The sequence below is a fragment of the Vulpes lagopus genome, chromosome 6 (genome assembly GCF_018345385.1).
Source record: "Vulpes lagopus strain Blue_001 chromosome 6, ASM1834538v1, whole genome shotgun sequence".
Lineage (NCBI taxonomy): Eukaryota > Metazoa > Chordata > Mammalia > Carnivora > Canidae > Vulpes > Vulpes lagopus.
The window spans coordinates 62,349,133-62,371,201 of NC_054829.1; the positions used below are offsets into that span (position 1 = coordinate 62,349,133).

Below are 22,069 nucleotides of genomic sequence, written 5' to 3' on the forward strand. Positions count from 1 at the left end.
CTCACCTCAAAGCCTCCCTCTGAAACCTCACTCTCAGACACAGGGGTAGACTCCAGGCAGAACTGCAGAGGCAAATTCTTAGTAGGTGAGAGGACTGGAGAGCGCTGGTATCAGAGCAGAAGTGAGTCAAATGGAACAGCAGCGAAAAGCAGAAAGGAAATAAATGTTGGTTGAGGACCTACAGGGCAACTCACAGCATTGTGGGGTATGTATTACTAATCCTCTTTTCACATACAAATACACTGAGGCCCAGAGGGCTAAAAAACACACCAAACATTAGTTGGGACCCCATCAGGCTGTCAATGAGCCGGTACAAGTTTCACCCCTCTAAGGAAAGGGAGGAGATGAGACCCCCACAGCTCATGGGACTCTGGACCCTGGGCGAGGATTAGCGGCAGAGTCTGGGGATAGAGATTGATTAAAAACTGAGAGAAGAACTTGAGGTACCTTGGGTAGCCATGCCATTGGAGGATGGTCTGGGCCAGATGAGGTAAGTTGGAAAGGAGGGAGGGACAATGAAGCTCTACCTCTCCCCAGTCTTCCCTCTAAAGCAAACCATGTTCTGCCTCCTACTTCCCCATTGCTCTGCCTCCAGATCAGTCTTTTTTTTCCTCCTCCTTCAATTGCCCAACCAATGGAACTGAAGCATACTTTTATTTTAAATATTTATTGAATAAAGTCAGATCCTCTCACTCAATTTTTAAATTATCTAAATGGATAATTTTCTATCTCTATCATTGCCCAGAAATCACTAAAATTAAAACCAAGTTTCTCTTTGTAAATAAGGGTACCTCACTGACATTTTCTACATTTCTTTCTTATTTCTTTTTTAAGATTTTATTTATTTATTCATGAGAGAGAGAGAGAGAGACAGAGGCAGAGACACAGGCAGAGGGAGAAACAGGCTCCATGCAGGGAGCCCAAAGCGGGACTCAATCCCAGGACTCTAGGATCACACCCTGGGCTGAAGGCAGATGCTCAACCACTGAGCCACCCAGGTGTCCCCATTTTCTACATTTCTTTTAAAGAATAAAGGTTTCTCATTCTTATCACAGATTAGGCACTTTGGTTGCATGTTTCTCCCACTCTATTAGTATTTTTTAAATTAAAACTTTGGTAATTTGTTTGATTTATAGGTCCTGCCAAAAACATTAAGGGAAAAACTTCTTTTGTAAGAGGTTCTTAACTGAAATCCTCCCAGAAATCTTGAGAGTGGAAGATCTGAAGTAGATGGCTGCTCTCTGTACCCTACTAGAAGTGGTTTTAATGATCAAGAGTTACTTTTCTCAAAAAAAAAAAAAAAAAGAGTTACTTTTCTCATGTAACAAGGACTGTAGCAGCAGATGATTCTGGGGGTGATGCAAGGGTTTGAGGACAACACTAAGGACCAGAACCTTCTGTCCTTCTGCTAGATCATTCTCAGTTTGCAGGCACTATTTTCCCTTATAAGAGATAAAAATTTTATACCTTTTCTAATTATATGGCTCTTGAAGGGAGAATCTATTAAAATGTTTTATTATTTTAATGTCTCAACTAGCATTTTCAATAACATAAAACTTCAAGCCCAGATATAAGTGAAAAAGACCTCTTAAAATCTTCATTCCTAAAAAAAAAAAAAAAAAAAAGAATCTTCATTCCTTCAACAGACATTTGTTGATCTGTACCTGATGTCAGGTAGGCATTGGGATGGAGAGAGAAATAAACTATAAACTGCCCTCTCCAGAAACATTTATTCTGGTTCAGGAGACACACATAAAAAGAGATCATTGTAGGTCACCACGCCAAGTACTATAAATGAGGAACAAACAGAGGGTGGGTACCCAGACAAGGGGCAGGTCACTGCCTAAAGATGGTAAGGAAGGCTTCACAGAAAAGATACTCCAACTAATCTGGAAGGGTACCTAGACATTTGTCAATGAATGCATTTTCAGTGGCAGGAGCAATGAATTTACCGCATAGAAAAGGAGCTGGAAATGCAGCTCAGATTATAAAAGGCTTTAGATGCTCAGCTGGTTCTCAGAAGGTTCTTAAGTCTGAGAATGATGTGGTCAGCATCAAATTCTAGGAAGATAACTTGAAACAGTGTGAAGACAAGTTTGTACTAGGAAGCGACCAGAGAGGAAGCAGCTGTAGTTATCAGCAAGATGTGATAAGGATTAGACTAGGTGGTGGCAGAAAGGAGTGAAGAAGGAAGGCAGATCATGGATTTCTAAGGTGGACATGACAGGATTTGTTAAATGATTAAAGGCAGAGTGACAAGGAGGAGACATTGCCAAGAGCAATGCACAGATTTTTCAGGCTAGATATTGGCTAGATGGCAGGTGATGCTACTTACAGAGATTAAAAATAAAAATCTTGGCAGGAGCTGCTGAGCTCAGCTTTGAAGTATTGAGTTTGAGGCCCAGAGAGGCATCCAGGTCAAGATCCAATCAGAGATGCAGAGTTCAAGCCACAGGCCAAGCCACTGGCCAAACATGGATTCCGGCTCCCCCTGCTCCTAGGAGGGGCTGGCATTGTCAGAGGGGATGACAGGGGAAAAGAAAAGAAGCAGGCTAAGGAGAGGAGACCAGGAAGTAAGGAACAGAACAAGAGGAGAGGAAAGAACAAGGAAATGAGAAAAGGAGTAGTCTTTGTGTTTTACCCTTTAGAAAAGGCATAAAGCTACCCCAGGCTTCCTCAACCTTCTTCAGACAACTTTGTGTAAAATAAGGGAGAATAGAAACAGAACATATGACCTGCATCACAGAGGACAACTGGCAACAGCAAGAAGAATGAGTAATCAATTACTTCCTATCTTGCTCAAAAGTATTTTATGATATTTAAAAAAAAAAAAAAAAGCTAGGTGGTCTGAAGTAATTTCATACAGGAGAAAATAATCCTACACTCTTCAATTGTCCTTGAAGGAATTACTCTATTAGATAAGTATTAGTTTCGTTATCTGGAAAATTCACTTAGGTAAAACAGCATTTGTGAGAGTATGAAGATAAAAGAATCATTTCCATTTATAAATATTCATTTTTCTCCAATCGTGTTAAATGAAAATAGTGTCCTTAAAAAAAAAAAAGAAAAGTAATTGGTCTGGGTCATCTTAATACCTTTATAATACTAGAAAATGAATCAAACCATTTTTAAAAATCACATTGCTATGCAGCCTAACAGACCATGTTCAGGAAGAAAATCAATAAATACTCTTTTCTGGTGATGATTAGGCTGGTCCCTCTTCCCCAGCAGGCACCCAATCCTCAGCCACTTTCCTGTCTTCCAGGCACGAGCTCCCACCGACTTCAAAGGAAGCTTTAAAAATGGATTAAAGCAAAGATCATATATTGATTTCAAAGGGAGAGATGAAAAAACAGAAGATATTTCATAGGGGAGGGGACGGAGATGGAAATTTTGTTCCTCTTATTATTTCATGCTTAATGAATACCATCAGCATTCCCTGTGCATTCAGCCAAAAGTATGTTTTCTGTCATTTGCAACACTTTCCATTTTGATGACATCATAATAGTTGTTCATTCTTTGCTTATTCTAAATATTTCAGTATTATTACAGAGATGTTAAATGTTAGTTTCCTCCCTATGTGATGTGGCCATGACAATAAAATTTTGTCACACCATGCAAAATATTGCCATTTTAATTGTTTACCATAATGTTACTATGGAAAACAATGAGAATTATTCTTGATAGCCTAATGTTCTTTTATTACATGTAGCCAGATCTTATTCTTGGGTCTCTTGTCCTCTCCCAAATTACAAACCATTTAATATAATAAATTTAGAGCTTTATAAGTGGCCACCAAGGCTGTTGTTTCCCTGAATGATTATTAATGTACTGCCATATTAATATATGCAAATTAAAACAATTTACTCTTCACAGCATTGAAGAGACTCTGAAAATAAAAAAAATATACTCCAAGTAGGGTTTGCCTTCTTCATACAATATCTAAGATTCATTCTAAAACAATACTTAAAAATAATAAATAAATAAATAAATAAATAAATAAATAAAACAATAATTATAATTAATCAGGGACTCTTAAACACGTATTGTGAGCTAATAAAACTCCTACAGAGCCCTCTAAACTCACAAGGATTCTGGTGTTCCACTCCAGAGGTAGGACAGCCAGCTTAAAATACAAACAAAACTTGAACGCAGAGAGGATTAATATGTAGGAGGAGAGTGGCCATTTTACCCAAATGCTCAGGCCTTTGCTAGATATCTCCATGCTCTTGTGACTGCCTGTGCTTGTGGCTGGCCTGTGTCCCTCGGTATGACTCACCCTGACTCATAGAAGCATTCTCTCCCTCTCTCTTTCTCTCTCAAGCATACACACACACACACCACTTCTATATGATTTAACCACATGTAGAACTTGTGAGCCACATAATGCAGAAAAGAGTGTGGGAGGTAGTTAGAGAAATCTCTACTTGAGCCTCAGAGGGAAAACAGGACGGCAGAGCTGAATGTGTTATATAATTCAAAGGAGAGAAAAATCAGACCCAACATCACATTTGATTAAAATCCATATAAGGACTCACAAATGAAATAACAAAACCAGTGGGACTACTGCCAACAGTAAGTCAGAATGAGCAAAAGAAATAATTGCATCAAACCAGTAAGGAAGTTCAAAGGATGTAGGTATGTGCTGAGCTGGCTAAGAAATCCAAGTCTTACTTGAAATTATAAGACCAGACACTGCTCGAGAAAAGTGGTACTTCCAAGATTTTGTGGTATATCCCATATGCAGTTAGGAGAAGAATAACCAAAATGTTACCTTCCTCAGTTTATTCAACTAAACCCAAAAGCAAACAGTTCAAATAAAAACAAAAACAGAACATACACATTCTCCTTATTCTCAAATACAAGCTGGGTTTGAGTCTCTCTGCATTCATGTTTTGTTTGAATAGATAAGCCCTTTTATTATTTTTTAAAAATGTTTTATTTAAATTCAATTTGCCAACATGTAGTATAACACCCAGTGCTCATCCCATCAAGTGCCCAGGATCCTCAGTGCCTGTCACCCAGTTACCCCAACCCCCTGCCCACCTCCCCTCCTGCAACCCTTTGTTTGTTTCCCAGAGTTAGGAGTCTCTCATGGTCTGTCTCCCTCTAATTTTTCCCACTCAGCTCCCCTCCTTTCCCTTATAATCTCTTTCACTATTTCTTATGTTCCCCGTATGAGTGAAACCATATGATGATTGTCCTTCTCTGGTTGAAATAAGTCCTTTTAATTGAGGACTTTAATTTAAAAAAAAAAAAAACAGTACTAATTTTCCCTGTATTTTGTACATTATATTTATTCACAAATAGACTGACAGGATAATTACTATATGAGAGGCTGTGCCGTAAGTCCCATGTAAAACCTCAAAATGAAAGAGTTGTGGTCTCCATTCTCTTAGACTGTGGGAGTGGTGGAGGGCATGAATAATGATATTAGAGGGGAGAGTGAGTTCTACGGCCATCAAGAGTGAAAGGCAGGAAAAACTATATGCATCTCACCACATGAAGGAAAGTAAAATCATGTTTCACTTGGAGCCACATTTCATTGACCCCTAGTTCTGATGGAAACATATATTATCTATTAGGACAAGGGGATGGGGCCCAAAGTCAAAAAAGTTCAAATAAGTTTGGGAAACACTTGATAGACAAAGTTAGAATAGGTTCTTTATTGCAGGACTTCCCAATACCTTTGATGGACTAATGTTACTTGCAAATTCCCAAAAGGAAAACAGAGTTGGTAGCATTTCTCAACCTTATTTAACTACGAGGCACTTTTATTCACAAGGCATCTCATGAAACTAGTGGAAAACATTTTGATAAGCTGTAGTATAATTTGAGCTTCTGTGGAAAACATGGAGCACTTCAAATTGACCAGGTTCAAGTAGGTGAAGACTAATTGGAAGACAAAGTAGAAAGGTAGCTTAGGGTCAGATCTGGGAGGACGGTGACGCCCTGATTGCTCTCTCCTGGAAACTCCCTTTCCTTTGCCATCATAATAAAGCAAACCCATATGACTTCAGTTTAAAAACCAGCTCCACCACTACTAACTGTAAGACCTTCAGCAAATTACTTTTCTGTCCCTAAGTTTCCTTATTTCCTTATTTAAAAATAGGGTTGTTATAAGGATTCAATAAGTCTATGAATATAAACCACTTATAATGCCTAGAACATAGCAAACCCATAATAAACATCCATCTATCTATCTATCTATCTATCTATCTATCTATCTATCTATCATCTATGGCTTGATTTCTTTTCTAACCTTCTTATTATTCCTCTCTGCCTTCGTCAGCTCAGAATTTTTTTTCTTGTTCCTTAAATATTGGCTTTCCCCAGAGTTGTCCCCTTAGCCCCTTTTCTCTGTTTATTTTAAATGCTCTCCTTAAGATGGCTTCAACTTACCAGGCCTGATGCATGCCTTCACTACAACCCCAACTCTGATATTTCTCCTGAACTCCAGAGAATATTGCCAAACCCCATCTGAACATATCCACCTGAAACGTTATACAGGCACCTTGAGCTCAACATGTTCAAAATTGTATTCACTAGCTTTGGTTCTACTTCCAAACCTTTCTCCCCCTCTCTACTCATATCTCATCATCCACACCCAGTTGTCCAAGCTAGATTACTTTGGGTTCATTTTTCCACTTTTTTTTTTTGAAGTTTTTATTTTAATCACCTGGTGCTCATCATGACAAGTGCATTCCTTAATCCCCATCACCTATTTCACCCAATCCCTCACCCATGCTCTCTCTAGCAATATCAGTTTGGTCTCTATAGTTAAGAGTTTCTTGGGCTTTTTTCTCCCTTTGCTTGTTTGCTTTGTTTCTTAAATTCCATACGAGTAAAATCATATGGTATTTGTCTTTCTCTGACTAACTGATTTCACAGCATTATACTTCTGGAGCTCCATCCAGAACTCCAGAATATATATACCATATCTTTATACATTCATCTATCAACGAATACTTGGGCTGCTCCCATTTCTTAGCTATTATAAACAATGCTACTATAAACATATGGGGTGCATGCATCTATCCCTTTAATTAATGTTCTTGTATTCTCTGGGTATATACCCAGTAATGTAATTGCTGGATCATAGGGTAGTTCTATTTTTAACTTTTTGAGCAAACACCATATTGTTTTCCAGAGTGGCTGCACCAGTTTGCATTCCCACTAACAGCACAAGAGGGTTCCCCTTTCTCCACATCCTTGCCAACACTTGTTGTTTCTTGTGTTGTTGATTTTGGCCATTCTTACAGGTGTGTGGTGATAGCTCATCATAGTTTTGATTTTAATTTTCCTAATGATAAGTGATGATGAACATCTTTTCATGTGTCTGTTGGACATCTGTATGTCTTCCTTGGAGAAATGTCTGTTCATGTCTTCTGACCATTTTTAATTGGATTATTTTTGGGTGTTGAGCTGTATAAGTTCTTTGTATATTTTGGATATTAACCCTTTATCGGATAGGTCATTTGCAAATATCTTTTCCCATTCTGTAGGTTGCCTTTTAGCTTTGTTGATTATTTCCTTCACTGTGCAGAAGCTTTTTATTTTTATGTAGTCTAGTTTATTTTTACTTTTGTTTCCCTTGCCTCGGGGGAACCTATCTAGAAAAAAAGTTGCTACAGCTGATGTCAAAAATGTTATTGCCTGTGTTCTCTTCTAGGATTTTTATGGTTTCAGGTCTCACATTGTAGATTTTAAATCCATTTTGAGTTTATTTTTGTATATAGTGCAAGAAAGCCATCCAGCTTCATTCTTTTGCATGTATCTATGCAGTTTTCCCAATACCAAATGTTGAAAAGACTGTCTTTTTCCTATTGGATATTCTTTACTGCTTTGTCAAAGATTAATTGGCCATATAATTGTGGGTTAATTTCTGGATTTTTCTATTATGTTTTAGTGTTTCTTTGTGCCAGTACCATACTGTTTTGATTACTATAGCTTTGTAATAAAACTTGAAGTCCAGAATTATGATGCCTCCGGCTCTGCTTTTCTTTTTCAAGATTGCTTTGGCTATTCAGGGTACGTTGTGGTAATTTTTCACTTTTTATACTCCCCCAAGCCTGCCTTTGCCTTCCACTACTCCCCTCCTTACATTCAGTTGGTCAACTGATCCACAGATTCCATTTCTGGATTCTCATCTGAATTAAATGCTATCTCTCCATTCCTACTACAGGCTCTCATCACATTCTTACCATCTCTCATTTAGATTTCTGAAGCAGGTTTCTAATTTGCTTCCCTCTTCCAAGTGATCTTCCATTCTATATTTTATAAATACAAAATTGATTACCTTATTCTTTAAAACCTATAAAGATTATAATTTTATACTACATATCTCAAACAAAGAGTAAATTCCAGTTAATGACATTCTTTCTGAAGTATTTAGAGAGGAATGTACAGAGATCTGTAATTTGCTTCAAAATGCACAAAAAATAAAAAAGATTGATGGATTTTAAAGGGATGGATGGATGGATACATAGGTGATCAAACAAGTATGGTAAAATGTTAATAGTATAATCCAGATGATAAGTTATGCAAGCACTCTTTATAGAATTACTTCAACTTTGCTATATGTTTAAAAACTGTTCATAATAAAATGTTGGTGGGAGGAGGACTATGAAGGCTCCCTATCATCTAGAGGATAGCATCCAAACATCTTAGGTGGGCCTTTCACAGTCTGGCTCCATTCTACCACACCAGCCTCTCATTATCCCCACAGTTCGCACCCTATGTTCTAGCCAAATGGAATGAGTCAACATCCCCTAATGTCTTATATACTGTCCTGTGGCCAAGGCTTTGTCAGCCTTTGCCAACTTTGTCATCCTTTTCTCTTTGTCAGCAGAAGACCCTTCCTTTATTTCTCTATCTGGCAAATGTGCAAGTGTTGTTAACAGCAGCATCTCCTCTGAGATGACTTCTTAGAAAAAGTTAGCTTACTTATATATCAGTCGGTTACTGTCAAGCTGTGGCTGGTGGTCATGTATGTATTTTTCCCAAATGCACCAAAAGCTTCTTGATAGACAATGTCTCACTTTTTGTATATATAATATTCAGCATAGTCCCAACATATTCTAGGCCCCCAAAACATGTCTCTGAATTAAACTGAACACCAGACTAAGAAGTGTGCTATTTCTTTTTTTTTTTTTAATTTTTATTTATTTAGATAGTCACACAGAGAGAGAGAGAGAGGCAGAGACACAGGCAGAGGGAGAAGCAGGCTCCATGCACCGGGAGCCCGACATGGGATTCGATCCCGGGTCTCCAGGATCACGCCCTGGGCCAAAGGCAGGCGCCAAACCGCTGCGCCACCCAGGGATCCCGAAGTGTGCTATTTCTTATACAAAGTTGTCAGTCACTGTTTCTGGCCTTTTCTTTCACTCAGTAGCAATCTGTATATCCTCTGTTCCATAGAAGAGTTGTTCTCATTACCTCTTATCTCTAACCAGAGATAACTACATCAGGATGTACAGCTGCTAAATTTTAATCCAAATGAGATGCACACATTTCAAGTCTCTTTTCTATAATTATATAGTAATTATTTCTTCCTATAAAGGCTTTTACATCAATATATAAGTGAGGAAAAGCTCACTTATGATTAGCTGATATTTGATCTATTCCTAGAAATGCTAACCATGACCTTACACACACACACACACACACACACAATAAGTTTTGAAATGAAATCTTATGTTAGAAAGAACCAGAACCATCAGATTCTGGAAGATTAAGAAGTTCCTCAGAATTTTTACTCAAGTTTGCATCTAACCTTCTTATCTTTCCCTGAAACTTCACAGGCAGCAATTAGCAACACCATTTTAGCCTCTTACTTCACTTCCCTCTAATCATTCTGTGTTCTCATAAGAAACAGTCTCCAAACTAAAAAAAAAAAAAAAAAAAAAAAAACTCATTTTGAGAGTTCCTAATCCCTCCTTTCACTGTGTTCAGAAAAATTCTTATCAATTAATGAGTCAGGGCTTGATCGCAAACACCTGAGACTTGCCATTCTCTTTACTTCATCTCTAGCACTCCAAAACCAAAAATGTGATTTTGAACAACTGCATTTATTATAAAGAAGTTTCAATATAGTGGAAAAAATAACGATTTACAGTTTCACTGTGATGGCGTTTCATATGGGTGACTAATATGTCTTATCTATTACAAACACTACATCAGATCCACTAAATTTGCATTTGTCCAAGGTTCACTGAACTAAAACATCCCCTCCTCTGTCTGCCAATGGTGTATTTCTTTACAAAAGTCTTCAATAGTGATTCGGAATTCCTCTATAGTCACAGAAATCCACAAAGGACCCATCAAAAAAGAAAAGAAAAATGTTAAGTTAATAAACAACATTTACAAAATGGTTATAATTTTGATTTGTATACCAAGTGTTCCCTGGCTCCTAATCTATTAGTCACTCCCTCAGCATGCTAGCCTCCATAGAACTACATGTGTCCTTCTGTATAGCAACCTGTTTGTTCATCCCCTCTCAACAGTCAGGGGTGATGGCAATTCTATATCCCCAGGATATAGTATAGTGCCAGGAACAAAATAGGTACTCAGTAAACATGTGATGAAAGAACAGAAAGAAGAAAGGAAGGAAGAAGAGGAGGGGGTTTTGGCTTTTGTACTGCTTATGATGATTTTTAGGTCATAGAAAACAAGATCAGTATTTATTTTTAGGAAGTATTTAATTTCCATGTTTTGAATTTCTCTTGCTATCATTACTGTTTTTTATTTTTTGTATATATTTTTATTGGAGTTTGATATGCCAACATATAGCATATCACCCAGTGCTCATCCCATAAGTGCCCCCCTCAGTGCCCGTCACCCAGTCACCCCAACCCCTCGCCCACTTCCCTTTCCACTATCCCTCATTCATTTCCTAGAGTTAGGAGTCTCTCATGTTCTATCTCCCTCACTGATATTTCCCACTCATTTTCTCTCCTTTCCCCTTTATTCCCTTTCACTATTTTTTATATTCCTCAAATGAATGAGACCATATAATGCTTGTCCTCCTCCAACTGACTTACTTCACTCAGCATAATACCCTCCAGTTCCATCCACGTTGAAGCAAATGGTGGGTATTTGTCATTTCTAATGGCTGAGTAATATTCCATTGAATACATGGACCACAGCTTCTTGATCCATTCATCTGTCGATGGACACTGAGGCTCCTTCCTCAGTTTGGCTATTGTGGACATTGCTGCTATAAACGTTGGGGTGCAGTGTCCAGGTGTTTCACTGCATCTGTATCTTTGGGGTAAATCCCCAGTAGTGCAATTGCTGGGTCATACTGTTTAAACTAGCAAAAGGCTCCCCTCAAAAGAAATCAACCAGAGTGAATTTAAATAAGATAATTTGTGGACTCAGTTTTGCATCTTCAGGAATTAACTGAAACTCAAACCAGGAGTCATCATGACTCACTCCTCTTCCTCTTACACAAGGGAAGAGGACGCCATCATGGAACAGAATACATGAAGAATGAGGCAAGTCTCTCCAGTACTAAAACAAACCTGTCCAGTCTCTGTATGCCAAGAAAATACAAACCCCAAACATATCTCTAACCATTTACTCATCTGTTTATATTTTGAGAGTCTTAATAAGAGCAATATATTTTAGCTTTATGGGATTATCTTTCCTTCTCGCCATCATTTAACGGTGAAGTAAATGATTTATTTTATGAAAGTTACTCAGTCCTTCTTCCATTTCACCAGCATTAATAGAGTCACTGGTTTCCTCCCTGATCAATCAGTAAGTTATTTATGGCTAAGCCTCAGGACTATGCAATTAGAGACACTGCAGAATTCTGCTAATGTCATGCATCAGGAACAGTTCTACTCTGCAGGAAATCAAACTCAGTCATTATTTGGGTTCACTTCTGGTAATTAAGCAATTAAATAGCACTTCACATATCTAGCATGTTCAGCAACAATTTTTATAAGCACTTCTCATAAGAACCTAGAACAACGCTATCAGATCAATAGCATCATTTTTATAAGAAAAAAAAAATGATGGCCAGAAACCAAGAAAGCCCTTCCCTTCTGTGTGAAGGTGGTGCTACTCCTCTGAGGGCACGTACCCAAGATGCTTCTCCAACAGCAGTTTCTGGTTTGTGCCGATTTGTCCACAGTCTTTCAGTCTTTTATTAGGTCCCCTCTTCATGGATAGCAGAGATTTCAGAATCTCTGACCCTGTCCTGTAATATGCCATGTATCATATAATCTGTAGCCAAAGTGGAACAAAACATACTGGCTTGGAAATAATGGTTGTGCAACACTAATGATGTTAAGCCGCTCTAGGGAGTTATGATTTAAAAAGAACTTATTTAACAGAAAAGGAAAAAAAAAAAAAACCACAGAAAACAACAAAAAGAATTGATGTGTATATTTGGAGGAAGTCAACCACTGAAGGGATAAAAATCAGTGCTTAAAATGAATTGCTTGCTCCCTTACCTATGCAAGAAAAGATTCTTTAATTCAAAATTTAATACACATATAGTGTATGTGATGGTTAATTTTAGGTGTCAACTTGACTGAGTTAAGAGATGCACAGAGAGAGCTGGTAAAACATTATTCTGGGTGTGGCTATCAGAGTATCTCTGGAAGATATTAGCATTTGAATTAGTAGACTGAATAAAAAGACTACCCTCACCAATACAGGTAGGCATCATCTAATTTGTTGAGGGCCTGAATGGAACAAAAAGGTGGAGGAGGGCAAATTCACTCTCACTTCTTGAGGTGAATTTTTATCTTCTCCTGCCCTCAGACATCTGTGCTACTGGTTCAAGGGCATTTTAACTCAGACTGGCACTTATACCCTCAGCGCCTCAATTCTCAGGCCTTCAGGCCTTGGACTGAATTATACCATTATCTTTCCTGGTTCTCCAGCTAGGAGACAGCAGATTGTGAGTTTTCAGCTTCCATAACTGTGTGAGCCAATTCCTATAATAAGTTTCTCTCTCTTTCTTTTTCTATATATATATTTTAAATTTTTATTTAATCAGTTTTTTTTCCTCTGGAAAACCCTAATATAGTGTAATAACCATAAGCCATGGAGCACCTGAGTGGCTCAGTCAGTTGAGCATCTGCCTTCAGCCTCAGGTCATGATCCCAGGGTCCTAGGATCAAGCCCCATGTTGGGTTCCCTCATCAAGACTTGTTGGGCTCAGCAAGGAGTCTGCTTCTCCCTCTGCCTCTGCAGATCTCCCTGCCTGTGCTCACTTGCTCGCTTGTTGTTAAATAAATAAATAAATAAATAAATAAATAAATAAATAAATAAATCTTAAAAAGAATAACCATCAGCCAACACTTGAAAGGGAAGGAAACAACAATCTCAGAATCAAGAGGGCATTTGTTATTAATAAGTCTTATCAGACCAATGCCCCCCCCCCAACACACACACACACTTTTTTGTTTTTAAATGGGTTTCCTGGATAAGCAGTTTGGAAAAATGTAATAGATGTATACACTTACCTAGATTCCATCAAGAATTTTGACTAAGTTGGTCATCATTTGGACAAGATAACAGGACAATAGGAAATCAGTAACAGATCTAATGACTTTGTCTAATAATTATGGGTTTCTGAGTCCTTATCAGTCTAGAAGAAGGTTTTTGGCACCATACTGCATTCAGTGTCCCTTGCCTGCTTTGGACAACAGGTCTGTCCATCTAAGTGTTTTTCAGATCCATCCACTTACTTCCATCTCACTCCACACCTTGGCACCAGGCCTGGCTATCTTCCACCCACGTCCCTGCAATGGCCAATGTCTGCTTCCGTTCTTGCTCCCCTCTGATCTTTTCCCCACATTTTAAAAGGTTGCCCATCTTTTCTACTTTGCCCAGTTTATACCTATTGTTCCAACATAATTATTATTAACACTTTCATCCTCAAGAGTACCCTCCCCAGTAGGTGAAATCATACCTAACTTTGAACAATATAATTCTAACTACATCATTCTGTTGCTTAACCCTTTCAATGTCTTTCCCCTGCCCTCAGGGTAAAGCCCAAACTTCAACAAGGCTTTTTGACTTCTTAATACCCACTGAACTATAAGTACAATAAGGGCAGGGATTTTTTTTGCTGTTGTTATCTATTTTGTTATCTATTTTGTTGTTATCTATCTAATTGCCATAACCCAGAACAGTGGCTGGCACATACTTGATACTCAAACATGTGTTTAATGTTTTCAATATTGAAGCTGTTAAGGGGCCCATAGTCTGGGCACTGCCTCTGTTTCCTACTACATGCATCTCTGCCTTTTCTTCACAGGCTAATCTTCATTTGGATTTTATTGTGTTCGGTTCCTTTCTTACCTCTAGGCCTCTTCCTTCTGCCTGGAACATTCTTCTCCTTAAATGACCTCTAATTCTCTCATCCCTATTATCTCCCACTCAATTCCTGTGAAGTCCAGCTTTAAAGTCACTTCCTCTGGGGGGCCTTCCCCATCCTGCTAGGAAATATTCTCCAACTATTTAAGTACAAATCACTTGTGCTTCTCCCAGGCTAATCCTCATCATACTTTCCAGTTAACTATTTTTATACTCACTCACTCGCTCACTCTCCCTCTTTTAATTTCCTAGTCTGTTTGTTCCATGATAGCATTTATGCATAGTCCCAGCAGCCAGGCACCTACTATAATTTCTACCACCTGGGAAACAATTAATAAATTACCGTTGAATTAATTGAAATAAACTAATGTGATCTTAAAAGTACAGAATAAAGATAGAATTTTATAAAGATAAAATGACAGTCCTACAACGGATTATGTTCAGTCCTGTGTACCACATGCTAATGGAAACAAAGTCCCTGCCTGCTCAGAGAAAAATAATCAGGAGGGTTAATAGACTGTAAAATGGAAACTGAGATAGTTCAGCCTGGAAAAGACACATGGAGGGAGGCAGGGAAAGAGTAAACAAAGGACATAAGAACCGCCTTCAGATTTCTAGGAGATTAAACAAGTTTTCAATGGCCCTCGTGCAATCAATGAAAGGAAGGTAGAGGGCAACAGGTTTGGGATTTTTAGCAACCAGAGCTACCTGAAAATAAATGTGTTGTCTGTGAGGCAGTGAGTTTCCTGTCTCCAGCAGCATTCCATAGTGGGCAAATTGTGATGGTGGGGATATGAAATTGTACTATGTAATTTTGAAAAAAAAAATTCTTTTTATTCATGAGAGAGAGAGAGAGGCAGAGACACAGGAGGAGGGAGAAGCAGGCTCCATGCCGGGAGCCCAAAGTGGGACTCAATCCCAGGACCCCAGGATCCTGCCCTGGGCCAAAGTCAGGCGCCAAACCACTGAGCCACCCAGCAATCCCCGTAATTTTGAATCATAAGTAGCAAAGAAGAAAAATGGTAGAAATTGAAGCAGTTAAGCAGCTTGATCAGATTAGGAGGGAAGTCCAAAAAAGACTACTATGCAGACCTCACTGAGCTAGCTGAGAATTCATCCCTGTCCCCATTCCTCAGGCCTGCAAAGAAAAATAGGGTTGATCAGATGGGACGAGAAGCAAGGTTTTTTGTTTTTTGTTTTTTTTAATTTTTCTTTCTTTCTTTCTTTATGAGAGACACAGAGACATACGCAGAAGGAGAAGCAGACTCCCCACAGGAGCCTGATGCGGGACTCAATCCTGGATCCTGGGATCACAACCTTAGCCAAAGGCAGATGTTCAACCACGGAGCCACCCAGGTGCCCCCCAAGAAGCAAGGTTGAATGAGTAGGATCCTAATGGTCCTACAATCATTGAGGGGAAAATTAAAATCATAAAAATATGGTTGATGACAATCCATTTTCATTTAAAATACAGTAAAAAAGACAAATAGATATTGGAACTACTAGTCAACTTTTGATAAAAACAGAAAGAAAAATGTGTTCACTTTAATTGAAGGTGAAGAGAAAGATCTGATCTTTTTCATAATAAATATCTAATAGCACTTTTATTTCATAATCTTAGCTCTTGAGCAATTAATAGTTTTAAAAACAACCAGCAAAGAGATTAAGTTTTTGACCACTTAATTCCATGAGTGTTGAGCACTACTGACCATTTCATATTCTTAACCCAAGCTTCCAGTCACTGGTATAAAAGTACATGTCTTATCAGCCTCTGAGATAAGACTCCAGATGACAAACCGATGATATAGATGTCTGTTTAGAAGGCATATTGTTTTGTGGGGAAAGAAATTCCTGCCAGAAAGTTTGAACAAGTAGCTGGGCCTCTCATTCAAAAGAGCCTGTCCCAGAGGAATGGGGCTGCTATTCCCAGAAAGGCTTCCAAGAGATCTTCTGAATAATTCATGGTTTGATTGGAGCAGCCCACTGCAGGGAATTTTAGAATGCCCTTATATTTGGCTACCATGCAGGCTCCTTTCAAGAACCTACTCTGGGAGCTTTGTCAAGAGGGAAGTCAGGCTTGTTTGTAAAGCAGCTGGGTGTAGTATGCCCTGGAACTTCTTTCCCCCAGCTTCCTCTGAGCTGCCCTATGACCTCACACAAACTCTTGTTTCTCCTAGGGGACAAATTTGAGATTTGAACACCTCAATTTTCATGATTAACATTTTGGCTAAACAGACCACACATAGATGGAATGCTAGTTACAATTGTGATGATCAACACTTTTCCACAACTACTCCTCAACATACATACACACACATACACACACACACACAGCATTTTCTAATCAAATGTAGAGAGCAGAAGATGTCACTCTAGTTAGAAAAGAAACACAGCAAGAGATAAAATATGCAATGCCAGTTAAAGTCAACATTCTGAAAGTGAAAGGGCTTGGTTCTCAGGACAGACTGTCTTGATCTCACAATGGTTTTCTAAAGACCTTGGACTGAAGTCAGAGAGTATGTGCCAAGGATCACAGCCATTCCCCCATCCCACTCACAGTCACTGTAGTGTGGGAGACAGGCTATCAGCATTCAGAGGCAACTGTGACCCCTGAAGGTGCTGCCCCACAAAGAATTAACTCCTGGGAATCTCTGGCATCAAGTTTAGTTCAAGTGCTATGTTCTAAGTGAAAGAAAACTTATTAGCAAATAAAAAAATGAAATCTGGAGATCAAACACCAGGCCCCCTGGGCAGGAGCAGAATTGGGGGTGTTGGGATGAGGCTGAGCACAGCTGGCTTTTCATGGAGAAGGGCAAACAAGGAAGGTTAGGGTGATGGGGAAGGGTTTTTTAGGTGTTTATATGTGAGGAGAAGAGTCAGTGAAGATAGATTTAAAGATACAGGGAATAGAAAGGGACTGACCAGTGGGCCAGGGCCCCAGGAAGGGGAAGTGGAATAGGCTACGTGCAGACAGGGCAGGGACACACCTAAGAAAAGAAGCAATGGTGAGTGTAAATGGTGGCAAGCAAGCCTGGAGTATGGAAGCTAAAGAGTCCTTTCCCTACAATCAACAGTTTCTTGGTGACGTCAGGGTATTCTCCTTAGAATAAGGAGGTGAGGTAGCAGAGAGGGCTTGCGGTAAAAATGTGAACTGGTTGCTGAGAACACAGACTGCCAGATGGCCCAGAAGCCCTCCTGACACTCAGCCTGGGTACAGGTGATTACAGGAGAGAGTGGAGTGTCTGAGAGCCAGAGAAGCTGGAGGAAGCTATCCAGAGGAGATGGAAAAGGACTGGACTCAGTAGTCAAGAGGGTTAACTGACCATAAAAAGGCATCCATTAAAAATAAATAAATAAAAGGCATCCATTATATGGATTCAAGAATTGAAAAAAAAAAAAAAGGGATCCCTGGGTGGCGCAGCGGTTTGGCGCCTGCCTTTGGCCCAGGGCGCGATCCTGGAGACCCAGGATCGAATCCCACATCGGGCTCCCGGTGCATGGAGCCTGCTTCTCCCTCCGCCTGTGTCTCTGCCTCTCTCTCTCTCTGTGACTATCATAAATGAATAAAAATTAAAAAAAAAAAAAAAAAAGAATTGTCAGTAAGTTCTGGTGAGACGTCAGACGCTTTTAATGGCAGGTGCCCCCATAAGCGCGCTACAGAAGAAAGAGTGAGCTAGGCCCCAGCATGAAGAAGTAGTGTGGAAATGACTATTGAGCTGCAGAAAACTTCCTCCTAAAGAATCTCTATCCCAAATAAATAAAATTTAAAAAAGGGGGGGGGGGATCCCTGGGTGGCTCAGCGGTTTATCCCAGGGTGTGATGCTGGAGTCCTGGGATTAAGTCCCACATCGGGCTCCCTGCATGGAGCCTGCTTCTCCCTCTGCCTGTATCTCTGCCCCTCAGTCTCTCGTGAATAAATAAATAAAATCTTAAAAAAAAAAAAAAGAATATCTCTCCCTACTGCCTCATTATTTTATCATTAGATAAATAATTTAATTGCCCTGAGATTACTCACTTGACACAGCTACTGCCACCACATAATTTAGGCAATTGAGAGAGAGAAAAACAGGCCGGAAGCAATTAGGGAATGGGAATGTAGTGCTGTGTCCTGTTGTCTGTAGCAGAGCCTAATGCCAGTCAATCAGGAAGTCAGGCCTGGGCACTGGGAACAAGCCCAGATTAATTCCCTGTGCTAACCTGGGCATATGGCTTAGACTCTTTGAGTATCAACTTCTGCATTTGTGAGGTATGGAGTTTGCCCTAGAATCTAGACGATTTTCTAAGCTGTTCCCTGATTCTATTATTCTTTGTAATTTCAACATTTTTTTTAAGATTTATTTATTTGAGAGAGAGAGAGAGAGAGACCAAGCTTGAGTGGAGGGAAGGTGAAAATCTTAAGCAGACACCCCACTGAGCATGGAGCCCGACAAGGGGCTTGATCTCACAATCCTGAGATCATGAGCTGATCCAAAACTAAGATTCAGATGTTTAACTGCACCACTCAGGAATCCCTAACATTAATTCTATTTATAACTTAAATGCCTGATTCCAGAGTCCAACCTCTCTGGCAAACTAAATCTACCACTTAGCAACAAATTAGACAAAAACATTCTGACTGGGGCTCTAATGAAACTGTCATGATTTGCTTGTTGTGTTATCTTCTAGAAAAGTACTTTTCCCAGTTGGGACTTCTGAAATATAAATTGTGGGAAATGATTCAAAGCATCCCCTCTTCACTTTTTTCTTTGGAATGAAAATCTTATCTCATGTATCTTGAAATATCTATATACTTCAATGGGGGGTTGGGGAAGACAGAAATGGGTAGTATTGGAGTGGAGAGAGGGATAGGGCAAATACATAAAAGGTTCAAAATACTGTCAGTGTAAAATGATCAAAAGCAATTATGGCTATTTGCCTTAGCCAATGGGATAGACACTTGCTTAAATAATCCCACTCTCAGAGTGTATGGGTGGTTCAGTTGGTTGGGCACCTGCCTTCAGCTCAGGTCGTGATCTTGGGGTCTTGGGATGGAGCCCTGCTTCAGGCTCCCAACTCATCGGAGAGCCTGCTTCTCCCTCTCCCTTTGCTGTTCCCCCTGCTGTGCTCTCTCACTCTGTCAAATAAATAAATAAATAAAATCTTAAAAAAACAAACAATCAATCCCACTCTCTCCTACCATCACCACCACCACGTTTCAATAGAAGGGGTGAAGATTATGGAAGGCACTGATTTTACATTTACAAACCTAAAGTTGGGTAAACCACTCTGACCTGCCCACCAGGCAGACTCTACAGTCTACAATCCAATCAGATTTTCCAAGGACTCAACTTGTATTAGAGAGGGCTTACGAAGGAGACTTCTCTGCACCCATTTCTAGAAGAGTCTTAGAGACTACTGATCCATTTCATTTCTCTTTATCAGTTTATTTCTCTCAAGACCTGCAATGTTCTTTCTCACACCTTCCTTTTCCTACTCAGCTTTTATTTAAAAAAAAAAAAAAAGAAAGAAAGAAAAGAAAAAGAAAAAATATCCAGACCTCAGTGTAAAGCAGTTCCCCACTAACACCCTTCCTGTTTCTCCTGTTCTTTCTCTACCATTCACACTGGAGAGATGATGCTGAGCAAGAGACATGGACCCTGCCACATCCATTAAAATCTAAGGGGGTAACCAGCCATTTCATTTACAGTTCCTCCTCTTTCATTCTTTTTTTAACCCATCAAAGGTTACTCCCTCACCATGGACTAGCCACTGCCCCCTTATCTCCCTAGTAACCATCCATTCATCTTTTCAGGAGGAGCTCAAATGGCACCTCTTCTGTGAAACCTTTCTCTATTGCACCGGTTAGACTTAAATGCTTATTTCCCTGTGTCCTGTAGAATTTAGTATATAATCAATGTGTAATTGACAGGGGTTTGGTTGGTTGGTTTGTTGGTTAGTTGTGTGCTTTTTGTTTGTTCACTAGGATGGTAAATTCTCTGAGAGAGGGGTTGATGTGTTTTCTCTCCATAGCTCCAGCACCCAGAAGAACATGGCATCCAGCACCAAACTGAAAAAAAAAAAATCTATCTCGTCCATATCTCAGATAATAATATTCCATTCATTCAGTAATTCACACTATAAACCTCAGGGCCATCTTTGGCTATCCTTTTCCCTTCCTCGACTCCATCAAAGTCCTAACATATATACCTCCAAAATACTGACTCTTTCCCACTCTCCAATCCCCTGTCACAGCTTCATGCCAGCCTTTGTCTTTTCGTACCGGGCCTATGACAATAACCTACTCACCATTTTCAGTCCTTCCTCTACTGACTGCTCTTTCGGGTTGTTACAAAAGTGATTTTCTAAAATACAGGTCTAATTATGTGACTTCTCTTTTCACCAGGATAAAGTCTTAACTCCTTAACATGGCTCCAACTCATTTCTCCAGTTCCATGAACTTACCTGTTCCAACCAGCCATCTATCTATATACCTGACACTCAAGCCACATAAAACTAGTACATGACATGCTTGTTCCTGCTTCCAAGCTTTGCGTGTGCTAATCACCCTACCTGGAACTCCACCACCACCAGTATGTTCCCTCTCCTCCCCAAAAATGCATATGTATGAGTACACACATACACACACCTTTTCCTAGCAAATTCCATTTTGGAATACAGGCCCAACTCAAATGTGAACTTCTCTCAGAAGTTTTCCTGAGTTTGGAAATACTCATTTATTTCTCACACTGCATTCACAGTACTTTGTTCATACCCCTAGTGTAGCACTTAATGTACTGAATTTTAATTCTGTCTACACAACTGTGTCCCCTATAGTATTGTAAACTTGTTGGTGCCCAAGACATATTTTATTTCACATAGCTATATAATACCAACATATAAGAGGTTCTAAATAAATATTTTCACCATTGTTGAAGATGATTGTGGAGTCCATGTGTTTGGAAATATTAGAAAAGAAAATACAAAACCTCAATGTCAGGGGCACTCTCTGGTCCACAGAGACTAGATAATCTGGTCCACTAGAGACTAGATAATCTTTTAGGGACACTCTCAGCTCTAGTCAGATGCTCATAGAATTTATTGAGTACAATAGGCCAAGCACTATGCTAGGTGATTTTTTAAATCAATCATCTTATTCATTTCTCATAACAGACCTGTGAGGTAGGCAAATCATCTCCTTTTCAGCACTGGAGAAAGAGAAGCTCAGAGAGGAGAAAAGACCTGCCCAAGTTCCTGTAGCCAGTCAACCAGCAGGAGGGATGCCTTCTAATGTGAAATTCAAATATTAAGTCTGCACAACTGGAAGTGAGCTTTCTTTAAGCATTAACGCATAGCAACACCCCACTGGACCCAATGAATGGGAAAGAGTAAGCAAAGGATGATACATGAACGAGCAGAAATCAAATGATTTTCCCAGTAGCCGAAGTGAGCCCTCATCTTTGTTGAGATTGATCCATATAAAGTGTAAAGCTTTTTAAAAAAAACCTGTAAGAATCCAATCCTTATAAAAACTGTAGCTGGAAATATCTCCTACAGGAAGGAGAAAAATTTCAGAGTCAATGAAGAAAACTCTCACTAGTCCCTCACCTCACATTTTGCTCTGCAGAATCCAAAACAAAACTCTAGATGGCGTCCCTGTAAAGGGTCCAGTGATTCATCAGTTACTGTGCTTTGAAATAGCTGCCAACTCAGCTGTTTGCTGCCTTCTTTTCAGTGCTAGCCTTGCTGGCCT

At 39.5% G+C, this 22,069-nt stretch overlaps 1 protein-coding gene across 1 annotated transcript in view; it reads right to left on the reverse strand.

The window, feature by feature from the left end:
* The window catches only part of AKAP6 (A-kinase anchoring protein 6), a 486,958-nt gene that overhangs the window by 440,639 nt on the left and 24,250 nt on the right, over window positions 1–22,069 (reverse strand). The window lies entirely within an intron of this gene.